This window comes from Mustela nigripes, chromosome 3, assembly GCF_022355385.1.
Source record: "Mustela nigripes isolate SB6536 chromosome 3, MUSNIG.SB6536, whole genome shotgun sequence".
In the NCBI taxonomy this organism is placed as follows: domain Eukaryota; kingdom Metazoa; phylum Chordata; class Mammalia; order Carnivora; family Mustelidae; genus Mustela; species Mustela nigripes.
In genome coordinates this window covers 3,077,253-3,091,372 of record NC_081559.1, presented here as the reverse complement: position 1 = coordinate 3,091,372, position 14,120 = coordinate 3,077,253, and positions in this window count along the sequence as shown.

Sequence of the window (14,120 nt, the reverse complement as noted above, 5' to 3'; positions counted from 1 at the left end):
CCCGCGCGCGGCTCCGGGAGGGCGGCTCGGGGAGGGTCGGCGGCGGAGGACAGGGCTTCCCGCCGCGGCTGTGGGCCCCGCGGTGGGGACAGAAAGGTCGGGGGTGCGGGCGGTTCACGCGGCCGCGGAGCGTCCTGCGCGCCGGACGAGCCGCGGGCGGGGGCACCTGGTCGGGCGGCGCAGGGCGGGGGGGCGCGGGGGCCGCGACCCGGGGGCAACGGGCGGCGGAGACGTGCGGGAGCAGCGGAGCATCGAGCGCACGCGCCCCGCGGGCCCCCGGGTCCGGGATCGGGGAGCGCCCGGCCGTCCGCGTCGCCCCTTCCCGCCCGCGAGCCCCGAGAAGGGTCCGGGAAAGAGGCTGCTGCCGCGGGGCCGGCGGGGCTCGTCGGCCGGGGGGGCCGGGACGCCGGGGTCCGGTCTCCTGCGGCTCGGCCCACGGCAAGAAATCGGGAAACGGTGTGGGGAGGTTCCGGCGGGCGGGTTTGTGTCTGTTTCCCCGGAGTTGGGAGCCCTGGGCCGGGGCCGCGAGGAGCCGCCGAGACCGCGGTCTGGGGCAGTGCCCTACGGTCAGGCTCGGGTCAGGCTCCGGGAAGGGCGCGCAAACCTTCCATCCCCGGCCTGGGCTCGCCGTCCCGCGCCCCTGTGGCTCCTGCGGTCTCCAGCGCGGCAGGGCTCGGGCTCCTCCGCCGGGAGGATTCTGCGGCTGCTGGAGACCGGCCCTGACGCTGCGCTGGTGCGTTCTGGGTTCTGCGGGGTCCGAGCTAGGCCCTGCTGTTACCTCCACTTCATGAAGAGTAAATCAGATACCGAATTCGAACCCGGCAGTAGGACTCCAGGATTCACATTATATCACTTATGCACGCTTTAAAAACCCTTCTCCGACACTAAATTTGAGAAGGATTGAAAGATTAAAAATTTTTAGAAGTCTTCAAAGTTTGGGGCGCCTGGGTGGCTCTGTTAGTTAAGCAGTTAGGTGGCTGCCTCCCGCCCAGGTCATGATCCCTGGGTCCTGGCATGGAGCCTCACCTAGAGGCTCCCTGCTGAGCAGGGGAGTCTGCTTCTCTCTCTGCCCCTACCCCTGCTCTGGCACTCTCTCTGGCTCTTTCTCAAATAAATAAATCAAATATTAAAAAAAAAAAAAAAAAAGTAGTCTTAAAAGTTCAAGGATAAAATATAACTGAATTGCTTTTAATCTGAAAGTAAAATTGGAACAAAGGACAAAGTTACAAAGGAAAAATGACAGACTATAGAATTTTTAATTTCTTTTATCAGAAAAACCCATTAAATTATAAGATGAGTAAAAACCACCAAAAATTTGCAGTATCTACAAGATAGGAGAGTAATTTTTTTTAGAGTAACATTTTTTAAAACAGATCTTATGAAGAAAGTATAAATATCCTGTTAAAAAATGGACACAAATGTAAATTAGTTAAGTCATGAAAGAAAAATGTAAAAGGCCAAACATACTTTTACGGGAAGCGAAAACTTAAAAAGCTAATACACGGTCGAGTTGACTGAGAATAAAAGCTAGTGATTTAGGCCAGGGACCCTTGAGGTGGGATGTGTGGCAAAAGACTCAACTCAGTACTGAGAAGGACATAAATTGCTTCAGTGTTTCTGGAAGGCAGTTTGGCCAAATGCAGTAAAAGCCTCAAAAATGTTCACACCCTTTGACTCAAAAACTGCTTTTCTGGGAATTCATAGTAAGGAATTGACAAATGTTTTCTGTAAAAGCCCAAATAGTGAATACTTTAGGCTTTGCAAGCCACATGTGTCTCTGTTGCTTTTCTTCTTTGTGTATGTGCTTTTGTATTTAAAACCCTGTAAAAATATGAGAACGATTAGCTTGAGGGCTGTAGAAGAACAGGCTGTGGCACGAAACTGGCACAGTGGACAGTGATGTGTGCAGGGTAGACTATAAGAAAGCTCATCACAGTGTATTTGCTAGTAGCCAAAAGAGAAAGCACACGAAATGAGGATGGAAATCAGTTATAACCAGACAAGTATTTTTAAAGTTTAAAATCTTTTAAAAAGTGGCAGAATGGTATTTTATTGCATGAGCTAGTGCTCCTGACTTATTACAGGAAAAATTCAATTAAGTAAACCATGTCTATGTCATCATCCCCAATACAACATACTCCTGTGTCTGTGTGCAGAGAAAAAGATCCGGAAAGATGTAAACACACTGAGATGTTGATAGTGGTGTTGGGGTAGGGGTGAGACTGTAGATGTCTGGTTTTCTGTTATGTTTGTGTTTCCTGTAGTGTGTATTCTTTTGGAATAAGCAAAAATATAAGAAACTTCACATAGGCAACAAGAAAGCATCTTAGCTGTCAAACTGAGAAAATCCACCCAGAATTCAGTCTCCCAGATGGAGCCGTTTGCTGTCTCTTCTGTGCTCCTTGAATGCATAATGGTCTTTTGAGTACCATTATTTTCTTCATTAGGGAATGGCTAATACCATCATTGAGTTAAGCATTGCTTTATGATGGATCATGGTTCCCGATACCCCACCATTGTAAGTGCGCTGGTTATTTTCTACCAGCTCTGCCAGATCCGTTTCCCACCCTTCTCTGCCGGATTCTTGTCTCTCTGTAGGCAGAGCTTTCATCAACCATTTTCTCTGGGCTCTTTTGCCGGCTGGCTTCCAGGTAAGAGTGGCCACTGGGTGATACCAAAAATAGGTTGGAGGGTAGAAAGGAGGAAAAACCTGGGTATTTATTCTGACCTCTTCTCCATTTGGACCTCTGAGGCAAGGCAGCTTCCCCTTCACTGCTCTGCTGATTGATCTCCTCCCCTGATCCCTTCAGTCCTAGAGGTGGTAACAGCTTCTTGAGTTGCAAGAGCCTGGGTACCTTCAGGTCTCTTACCACGTCCGTGTCCTGTTACATCCCTTCACCCTACCCAAACCTAACCCAGAACTTTTGTAAATAGTCCCTTCAATAAAATCTCTTCTGCTGAGACATCTGAGTGGAAGTCGGTTCTTGTTAGGACAGACCAATCATATTAAGGAATTCTGGTGAACTCAGTACACAAATCTTTTATTTCTTAAGGGACAGGCCTAGATATTCTCAGATTTTATATCTGAGATTTGGACTATTTGCAAGGTAATTACAGAAAGATTTACAGGTTTCCTAAAGCAGGAATTTAAATGACCATGAGGCCGGTGTTGGGGGAATGTGACGCTTTGACCATTGTTCCTACTTCTCCAGTAGTTTTTGAGAAGTAACAGTCCATTGCATTTTATTGAAACCAAATAGTACAGTATAGTGGTCTTCAAACTTTTATGTTTTCAGTGGAATCTTTAAGGAAATATTCTTCTATTGCCTCCAACATATAAACTATTTGATTTTTAGGATTTAAGTTTTTACTAATCTGTAAATTATTTTGAAAGCTCTAAGTTGATTCTTCATCCCACCCCACCCCCCCAAAATATCTAGCCAATTTTCCTGACATTGTTCTTGAGCAAACATCCATTTCCCACAAATGTGTGATGGCCAATGTATACATTAAGCTGTTTTGTGCACTAGGCCATATTTCTGAACCTTCTGTTTTCTTTCTTTCATTCTTTTCTGGATTACTGTGCCAATGGAATAGCTTCTTAATAAAACAAAGTAACTGCCAAAATTCACCTTTTCAAAATATTCTAAATATTCTAAATAAATACTTTCAGATGAAATTATTGACTTTTTTCTGGTTATAAAATGAATGCATTATGAAGAAATGTTTGTGGAAACTCAAAAAATATGAAAAAATGGAAAGGAAACAAAACCCACCGCCAATACTATAACATCAGCATTTTAGAGTAGGTTTCATCTTCTCTCTGCATGCATATTTACTTTTACGAATATTACCAAACATATTGTTTTGTGAACTATTGTTTAATCATCATATATGAGTGTTTCACTGTGTCATTAATATGCTTTATATATTTTTGAAATATTATTTTTTAAATTTTTTTATTTATTTGAGAGAGAGAGGGAGCACAAGCAAGGGAAGGGCAGAGGGAGAGGAAGAAGCAGACTCCCCGCTGAGCAGAGAGCCTGATGCAGGGCTCGATCCCAGGACCCTGAGATCATGATCTGAGCTGAAGGCAGACGCTTAACTGGCTGAGCCACCCACACGCCCCTGAAATATGATTTTTAATGGCGCATTAACCAAGGTCTCTCGAATAACGGTTAGTAGTAGCAGTGGCCGCAGGCAGCTCTCACAGCCTTTCTAGACCCGGTCAGATCCTTACTCAGGTATATCAGACTAGCATGGAAAGTCACCAGCTACTCTCGCACACATCAGCATCGCAGGCCTGCCACCGCCACGACTCTCAACCAGCAATCAGCTGCTGCACTTGGCTTTGACTATCGTTCACTGGATTTTAGTGACTCACGCAGCATTTGCCATCCGTGTAGCCTCTGTCAGGCGCGTGTAAAGGTAAGTCACTTAACTCTAGGCTATCATGTGCGTAACAAATACGGAAAATGGAGGTTACCCGCACAAGGAATAAATTTGAATTGATTTAGTTGCAAAAAATTCCTAGCACCATATTGTGCAATCTCATTTCTGTGTTCCTTTTAAATCATTAACTTGTATGAATTGTTTATGCTTGTCTTAGAAAAGACCGAATGACCCTTGTGAAAACAAAGCATATCTATGTTCTCTTTTTTTTAGATTTGAGGTAGAAATCCCTAACATTTGTGATAGAATGTTACAACTTTTTGCGTTTTCCTTCAGTTACAGTGCAGATTTGCTGAAGTACATAAACTAAGGGGAATTGGATATGGTATTGAGGGCTACAAGTGGCTGAGGTATCAGAAGCAAAGGATAAATTTTTAAAACAATCACGCAGGTATATTTACAGGAGGTTTCCAATGGTGGGCGTGTAGGCTTCTGCCTAACAGAATTTTTGGGGCTTAAGTATTCATCTTTATTCTATCACTACACACACACACACACACACACACACACACACACAGTGTCTATATGTTCATAAAATGGGAATTATATGCATTCCCACTTACTTCCCACAGACATGTTGCTAGATGTAGAATAGAGTAATTGCCATAGCCTTGAAGTATATGGATCCTTAGGGTCTCAGCTCTCCTCTATCTCAGTTAACACTGGATTAAATCAAATTAAATGCTGGATTCTGAGAGCCAAGAGTTCAGGGAAGGGACACTGGAGGGCCTTCCCCTGGGCTTCATTTGAACATTCCTTAGTAAACTGCCCAGCCCAGCCCTTCTGATTAGGTGCAGAGTGTTCTGCTTTCAGGACAAAGGTTACGTGCTAGAGCACGCACAACCTTAATGAGTCATTTCCTCCAATTCTTCAACTTTCCTGGATATTTTCTTGTTTTCTTAGCTATTCAGAGAAAATCTAAAATCAACTTATTGTTGGATCCTCCATGATACTTTTGAGTTTGTATGATCATTTTATTGCATAGTTTGGTATCTCAGAATATTTACATCCAGATTGCTTATTCCTTTTGTGAACTTTGCTTTGGAATAAGTTTGCCTAGTTTTATTTTTAGAAGTGTTAACAATTTCATAATCTATATTTTGAACATCATGTGACAAGGATAATTATGACATTCATTTCCCAGGGAATAGGACAGAATTTCATAGGGAACAGGGAAGGATCTTTTAATGTCTTAGGCATTCCATAACAGAACTTTAAAAGTCTCCTTTAAAATGTCACACCCAGAATCAAGTTCTTTTCCTAAGCCGCACCCATATTATCTCCTCCATACATCATATTACCAAATCATTCTGGTAAAAAGTTAAGCCAAAAGAAGACTGGAAAGACAAGAGGAGACAAGAAATGGATTTCTCATATGCTGATTTGGACTGGGTTTTTAATTTGTGTAGTAATTTCTTTCTCTGATATTTAAATGCCTCATTATTTAGGTAATATTTGGAGACCTATGTTTGGGCAGATGGGACTGTGCTAGGACTCTTAATACCTTCCAACTGAAAAATAATCCTAGCTTTTAAAATGCCTTCCCAAATATTAAATCTGACCCTAATTGATTTTCACACCTGTTTGTATAGAATGTATCGACACTGAAAAGTTTGCTTATTGTGACTAATCTCGAGTGTCCACAAAAGAAATGCTATAAATGAAATAAAACCTTGGAAAATTAGAAAGAACATACTTTTGTCTCCTTTTCTTCTTCTTCTTCTTCTTCTTCTTCTTCTTTTTTTTTTTTTGGTAAATATATTTCACAGTTTCTTTCTTCATGCAGATTTCCCCCCTCTTTTTCCACAAGAAAAGTTAAATATATTACCTGGCAAAAACAGTCAAATTTATCTTGGAAATAATAGTTAATGCAGTTCATCAGGAGCCTCCGTAAGGACCAACGAGTTAAGTGAAACGTAGAGACAATTTCTTGACACCAAGATGAAAAGGAAGTGAACTCCCAGCCACCAGGCACTTCTCCATGCCATCTCTGGCTGCCTGTTCCCCAGCCCTTCCCGCGAGTGTGGACATACTGTCCTCAACATAATCTGGAGTCGGGGAGCAGGTCAGCATACAGCAGCAGCTGTCTCTAAGTTGTCCTGAAGTCACAAGTTAAAACTTAAAAAAAAAGAGAGAGAGAGAGAGAGAGAGAAATCTTTGATGTTACCATTTACCATCAGTCTTGGATCAGCCGCTAATTATTTCCTACTTCATCCACTCCGAATCTTAAAAACACATACCAAACATTGCTGCCTTGCCTTCTACCATCCATTTACTCTAAGCAACTCTTTTGCTCCTAAATATAGGCAAAAATTTCACAAATTTCCATTGATTTCACCACCATATCATGGGATGAGTTATTCTTGTTTTTTTGATTTAGGATTTTTTTGATTTAGGATTTGGAGGAAAGAGGCCTCAAGGAGGGTTTTTGAACATTGTAGCTGTGCGGAAGAAATACTGATAATTACAGCTTTTGTTCCTTAGCTTTTAGGGAAAGTGAATACAGTATTAAGAACATAGACAGTCTCACCAATTGAGCACAAGAACAGTATAAAAGTGACTCTGAGAAGGACTCAAGGCTTTCCTGTATGAGTGGATGGAAAAACATATTATTTTGACATTCATTTGATTTCATTTCTTCTCCCCAAAAGAGATACCAGATATTAGGGAACCTAATGTTCATCAGAAGAAAGTCTATGCATACTTTCAAACAAATTTTAACTAACTTACATTTTTGTAACTATTATTGCTACATATACATACATACAAACTGTTTTAGGGAAACCAAGAGGAGTTTAAAGGCCTTTATTGTTACAAAAGATCTTCCTGATTACACAGTTCTCTGTGGGACTTGCTAACATCACAGAATTTGTAACCCAGCTTACCAAACTTGGTAGGACAGATCACTTTACTCATTTACTCATTTGAGGAGGTAATTTTTAAATATATACTGCTAAACTGAAGTTCTCAAGACCACACCTATGTAATGTACATATTTTTGAATAATGAAGATAATTTGACATTGCATATGAGGAATATGCCAGGTATTACAAATATACAAATAGACATTATACTATTACTGTGTATCAAGTCTCTTGTTTTTTACAGTCTTTACAATGTTAGTGTTACATCAATGTGTATGTGTTATGTATGTATTTTTTTTTAAAGATTTCATTTATTTACTTGACAGAGAGAGACACAACGAGAGAGGGAACACAGGCAGAGGGGATTGGGAGAGGGAGGCCTCCTGCCGAGTGGGGAGCCCGTTGTGGAGCTCGATCCCAGGACTCTGGGACCATGACCCGAGTCAGAGGCAGCCGCTTAGTGAACTGAGCTGCCCAGGTGCCCCATTATGTATGTATTTTTAATGAGAGATACAATTTGACATGCAGTATATCATAATCAAGAAAAGTATTAAAGCTTTTTTTTTTTAATTCTCTCTTTTTTTTGTCAAATGCAGTAGTGAAAAGGGAGGAAAGAGTAGAATACGGAGTTCACTTTGTAATTTGGCTATAAACCGTCAACTGAGATAACTCACTAGCTTTGGACCAGCCATATTTATGCTTTTCTAAGAATTTTATTTGGAGAGACCATTTTATGGAAAAACATAAAGCTTTCGGGTTTTTTGTTTTGTTTTGTTTTGTTTTTTAGCCTTTCGGTCTTTTTTGATGTGGTACATTCACCACCTGGGGGTAACTCCCTAGAAATTCAGTGCATGTGGTAAAGAGAAAACTTGTCTGAAAAATATTTTGAGAATGACTTATGAAGAAAAATATGGTAAGTTTTATGCAGTATTTGTTATTTCCTTAAAACCATTTTTTTAAAAATAAGACAACTGTTCTCATGAGAAACAACAGAAAATATAAATAATTACAGAAAAGTACTGAGTCACACATATTTTCACCACTTAAGGAAAACCGCTGTTAACAGTTGGGGCAGATATTCTTGTAGAATGTTTCTGTGACATTTTTTTTTTTCTTACAAGAACCATTTTTATTTTTAAATGTTTCTATTTTATTAATGGTCCTATCTTTATCGGCTGCTCTTTGAATCATTACTCTGGGCAGGGAGATCGGTTGACGGTCTGAGAAATAAGCCGTCCTTCCCGGCCAAACCCACATGATCTTGAAAGCCGCGAACATCCCCAGTACTCAAACAGATGGTTAAACCCCATAGCCCCTTGATCTAAGGTGGCACATTCATGGGTCAGAAAAATTAAGGTTTGGCTAATCAGATTGCTCTGCTTAGTTCAGAAAACTAGAAACAGATTGGCTACTCGGCAAATACGATGAAAGCAAAAGGAATACATAAATAAATCGCTATTAAAAGCCGTATTGTAAGATGATGTCATGAAATGCAGTTGGGACCAGACAAGCCTGGGCACATCGAACCTTTGTGCAAGTCTGGCAAGTATGAAGGTGCAGAAAAGACAGAGGGCAGGCGTGGAGAACCAGACATGTTTTCTCCACCGGCTGTACTTCAAGGTGATTCTGACGGAACTAAAATTTGATGGATTATGTCGTATTTCTGCTTAAATACACTTTAAAGGTGGATTCATGAGCCCTTCGTGATCTGATCCCACCCTGCCTCTCTGGCGCCCCTATCAGGATGCCGGAGTCACAGGCTCTGTTCCATCCATGCAGCGTGTTCCCCTGTCTCAAGCAGCTGCTTCTCCTGAGAAGCCTTCTCTGGCTTCTAGATGATCACAGGTGGCCTTACTGTGGGCTTCCACAGCACCTTGTAGCCTCCAAGGCTGCAGGGCCCAGCACCTACCATTGTACCTGGATCGTAACAGGCCCTCAATGACTGGAGAAGTCTGCATGAGATTGCATGTAGCCAAGAAAAGGGAGATAGAGGGAAAAGGGCCCCTAGATGCAGTCCCATTTCTGAGATTTTTCTGATCCAGCTTCAGCCTATGTGGTCCTTGCAGTAACCGCATTGCAGTGCGTATAGGCCAGTCCTCTTCATTGGGGGGACGCAATGAGTATCACAAACATACAAAAGGCCAAGGGTAAAATTCAAAATCCTGAGCAGCTCCGGCGCACTGCAGTGCTGTGAGGACAGCCCTGGGGTTAGCCTGTGCAGGTGGTCTCAACAAGGTTCGTGCAGCCTGATGGGCATCAGGCATTTGCCTTCTGGGACACAAGCACTATTATCTTCCCTGAAAGGACTTGGTTCACTATGAACACGTGGCAGTGTGGTCTAGTGTGGACAGCTGTGGCCTGCTGGCTGGCAGGTGTCAGGTTGCTTTTCTCAATGGTGCCCATCCGGGGTTCTTGGGGCCAGATTGCCCAGATTCGCTGACATGGGCCGTGGGTATTTATGATTGGTTTAGAAGTATTTCAATGTCCTAACAATCACATGGCTATACTGATATTTATTTACTGAATATTAGCCTTGAAGAGGGCTTATTTAACTTGCACTGGGCCGTGAGCAAGAGGAAAGGGAAGGCATCTAGATTGCCTTACTCCTTACTTACTTACACCTTGGGTGTCTCCAAAACTCTGGGGTCTATGAGGCCACTCATCCTGCCTATAGTTCAAGGGAAAAAATGGTAACTACCTTACGAGAACTGTTCTTGGGTCACAGGCTCTACTGTATCTCATACTGTTCACCTTGTTACATGTCAGAGAGCATGCTGATACCCTTTGGGCATCAATAAATTGAGATCAACATTATTATTGGATCAAGATCTGTTTTCTGCCCTGCTTGTTAGTAATAGCTGAGCAATGCTTTGCTTCTTGGCCTCCAATTGTGTGACTCAATTCCTTTTGTTTGGGAAGACACCTGAGACTCTGTGCAGGTGATCTATGCTTTAGGCATCCTGCGGTCGGTGCTGGCCAAAGGGGTACACTGAGACAACCACACTTACACAGCTTTGGGTTGGGATCAGTGATATGGTTCTAGGTCAGGGGCTTGGCAAAAAACAAAAACGAAACAAAAATAGCATTGGCTCAAAACACTCTTCCCACAAAAGGCCACTTTTCAAAGCTTTGGGAGGTTCAGCAATGAAAAGGTGAAATGAGTGGGTGTTAGTATTTTTCCACGAGGTCTGGTAGGGATAGAGGTTGAGCCTTAAAACCTTCCTACCTAGCTCATTGGCAATGAAGTAGGGTAGATCTGACCCAACAGCACTGCCTCCGCCTGGTTAGAGTTCGGAAAAGGCACAGCTGCAGAGGCCATTGTAGAAGTGGGCTATTGGGACAGTCCGAATAAGCAGCTCATTTCTGGCATTGGAAGAGATCTTTTCTAGTGGGGGAGTTCAGGGGTGAGGGGTGGGGTTTGGCCGTCTGAGGGACCTCAACCCTACAGTGGTGACCTTTTGGCAAGCTTTTGAGAACCTTTCCTAGATGACCAATCATTGATTTCTAACAGGAAAAAGTAGGAGGGGTCATGTCCCTGCCGTTCGGTCCTGGTGTTGGCTTCTGGATAATCTTTCACATGTTGTGAGTACTTAATTCATCTGCGAGGAGCATCTGTGTTTTGATAAATAAATTTTACAACCTTATTTTCCCATAACAGTGCCAGGTTTACACTGATCAAAATACACACAGAGTTATTTGTTTCCAAAATTGCTTTCCTAATTAGTTAATTAGTGTATCAGATTTGTATGGCCGTTTATCATGTTCCCAACAGTAGGTTTTTTGAAGAATTCAGACAACCTAGAAGATACAGTTTCTATCCTGAAGGAATGTATAATTTGAGAGAAATAATTAGCATTCAACAAATAAGTAAGCAAGAAATGAGTGATCATCTATGATGCTGACTAGAAGTATAACTCAAATTCAGAAAAAAAAAAAAAAAAGCCCAGTTCAGGTTACAATAAGAGACTATCGCAGGAAATAAGACTTAAGACAGGTCTTCAGGATGGAAAACTTTTAGAAGAGGATAAAAGAACAGCTTTCCTGGCCTGTGGAATCACATGAGCCCAGGCACAGAGGCAGCAAATCAACACTATGGCCTTGGGGACATCCAGAAGAGATTATGACAGGAATGAAGAGGGCAGGTTACACAGGAAATGAATTTGGATAGTTAAGGCAGATTCTTGTTTCTGTTGCCTCAAAAGTCAGTCAGTTTGAACTCAATGTTATAGACCATCACTGTTCACTAATAATGCCACACATGTAATTGAAAACTTTTTATGCCACACTAAAAAAGTAGAAAGAAACAGGTGAAGTTCATTTTAATAATATATTTTCCCTAATCCAATATGTCTGGAATATTACCATTTTGTCATGTAACCAATATTAAAAATGTTTTATACCCCTCCAGTTACTAAATTTAAATCAAGGAAAAATCGAGTTCCTCAGTAGCATGGACCACAGTTCAAGTGTTCAGTAGCCACATGTGTCTAGAGACTACACAGCTAGAGACTACAGCTAGAGACAATTAGACTACACAGCTAGAGACAATTGTGAGATGACTTAGCAGCTGAAACATGGTACAGGAAGGATTTGTTGTCAGTGAAATGCACAGTGAATTGAAGGGTGTGATGCTTGTGGGAGAAGAGAGAAGTTAGATCTGAATGTTTCACATGGGTACCAGAACGGTGGCACTGGGGCATTAAGAGGATAGGGCAAATCTGAGAGATGCTTCTAAGAAATAGCTGATGACTGGCTGGGAATGAGAAGAGAAAATACAAATTCAAGAGCAGTAACCAGCTCACAAACAGGTCTCGATGAGCCCAGCTGCCTAGTATTCTCGCCCTGCTGCAGTCCCCTCCCCCACTGCTCCAGGTGTGGTATGTGTGACCAGCAGAACGAGGAGGTAGTGATGGTAGGTCACTTCCAAGATTGGGTTATGAAAGATACTATGGCTTCTCTTGAGTGGTTCTCTCTCTTGGATCACACACTCTGTAGACACAGAACCACTATGTGACAGCTCCGTGGAGAGGACCACGTGGCAAGGAGCTGAAGCTTGCCAACGAGCTCATGAGTGAGTCTGGAAAGGGGTCCTCCTGTCCGGTTGAGCGTTCAGATGACTGCAGTCCCACCAGGACTGCAACCTCAGGAGAGACTCAGCCACAACCACTTCTCAGCTTCTCTCTGATTCCCACGTTTCCGAGTCTGAAAGAGATAATGAATGTTTGTTATTTTAAGTTGCTGAATCTTGGGGCAATTTGTAACAGCATTAGATGATGACTACGTCAAACAACAATAAAAAGATAACCTCATTTAAAATAGGCAAAAGAATTGAATAGCCACTTTGCCAAAGCAGATAATGAACACAAAAAAAGATGCTCAATATTATTAGACACCAGGGAAATGCAAATTAAAACCACAGTGAGCTAACACATACACCAGCAGGCTAAGATTAAAGACGGACAGCACAAAAAGTTGATGAGGATGTGGAGCAACCAGAATTCTTTGATTTTAAAACTGTGATATGGTTCACATACCATACAGTTCACCCATTTAAAGTACACAATTCAATGGTTTTTAGTATAGAGCAACCATCACCAGAATACATTTTAAAATATTTGTATTACTCCAGAAGGAAACCCAGTACCTCCTAGCTGGCATCCTCCTGCTGTTGTACCGCCCCTTCTAAACCCTAGTCTACTTTCTGTCTCTCTGCATCTGCTTATTCCGGACACTCATATTAACGAATTTGTGATCATTTGTCCTTGGTTCCTTTCACTTAGCACAGCGTTTTCAGGGTTCATCTGTGCTGTAGCACATCATGACCTGAGCTGAAGGCAGATGTTAACCGACGGAGCCACCCAGGTGCCCCAGATATATTACTTTTTAAAAATCGAGCAGTTGATACACATTTGAATTATTTCCACTCTTTGGTTATTATGAGTAGCTGTAAACACTTGTGTGGCACACTTTCGTTTCCTTTGGGTATATTCATAGGAGTGAGATTACTAGGCCAAAGGTCACTCTATATTTAACCAATTGAGGGATTGCCAGATTTTTTTACAAAATGGCCATAAAATTTTATATTCCCACTGATCATGTATGAAGACTCTCATTTTTCTACATCTTCCCCAACACTTGTTATTTTCTGTCTTTTTGATTATAACAATTTTAGTGGGTATGAAGTCATTATCTCATTATGGTTTTGATTTATACTTCCTTGTTGGCTAATCATGTTGAGAATCTTTTCATATGATTATTGATCACTGGTAGATCTTCTTTGGAGAACTGCCTATTCAGATTCATTGCTCACTTTGGAATGATTTTTTAAATTATTATTAAGTTGTAACAGTTCTTTATATATTCTAGCTACAAAATCTGTATTAAATGTATCATTTGGATTTTTTTTTTTCCTATTCTGTGGGCTGTCTGCAACTAGAATTCTTAGTCCAAAATGATATGAACACTTTTGAAAAACATCTTGGATTACGTAATTTGCTTAAGGTCACAAAACTATTAGCATGCTAGGGACAGAACGTGACTGACTACATAATCTGTAGACCCGCCTATAGCGAAAAGAAAATGTGAGACATCTTGTTAAAAAACTGTTAAAAGTAGGACATTAAACTAAGACAGGGCCTTTCTAAGCATGGGGCTTTGTGAGGTGCAGGTCGCAGGAACATGAGGCTTCAGGAACACGGAAGGTTTGAATGTTGGGTTAACAGGAAAGCTCATGCTTTCCAATAAACCATACTGGGTTGAATGATCTGTTCATTTTTGGGGCACATTGAATGAGAAATGATGGCC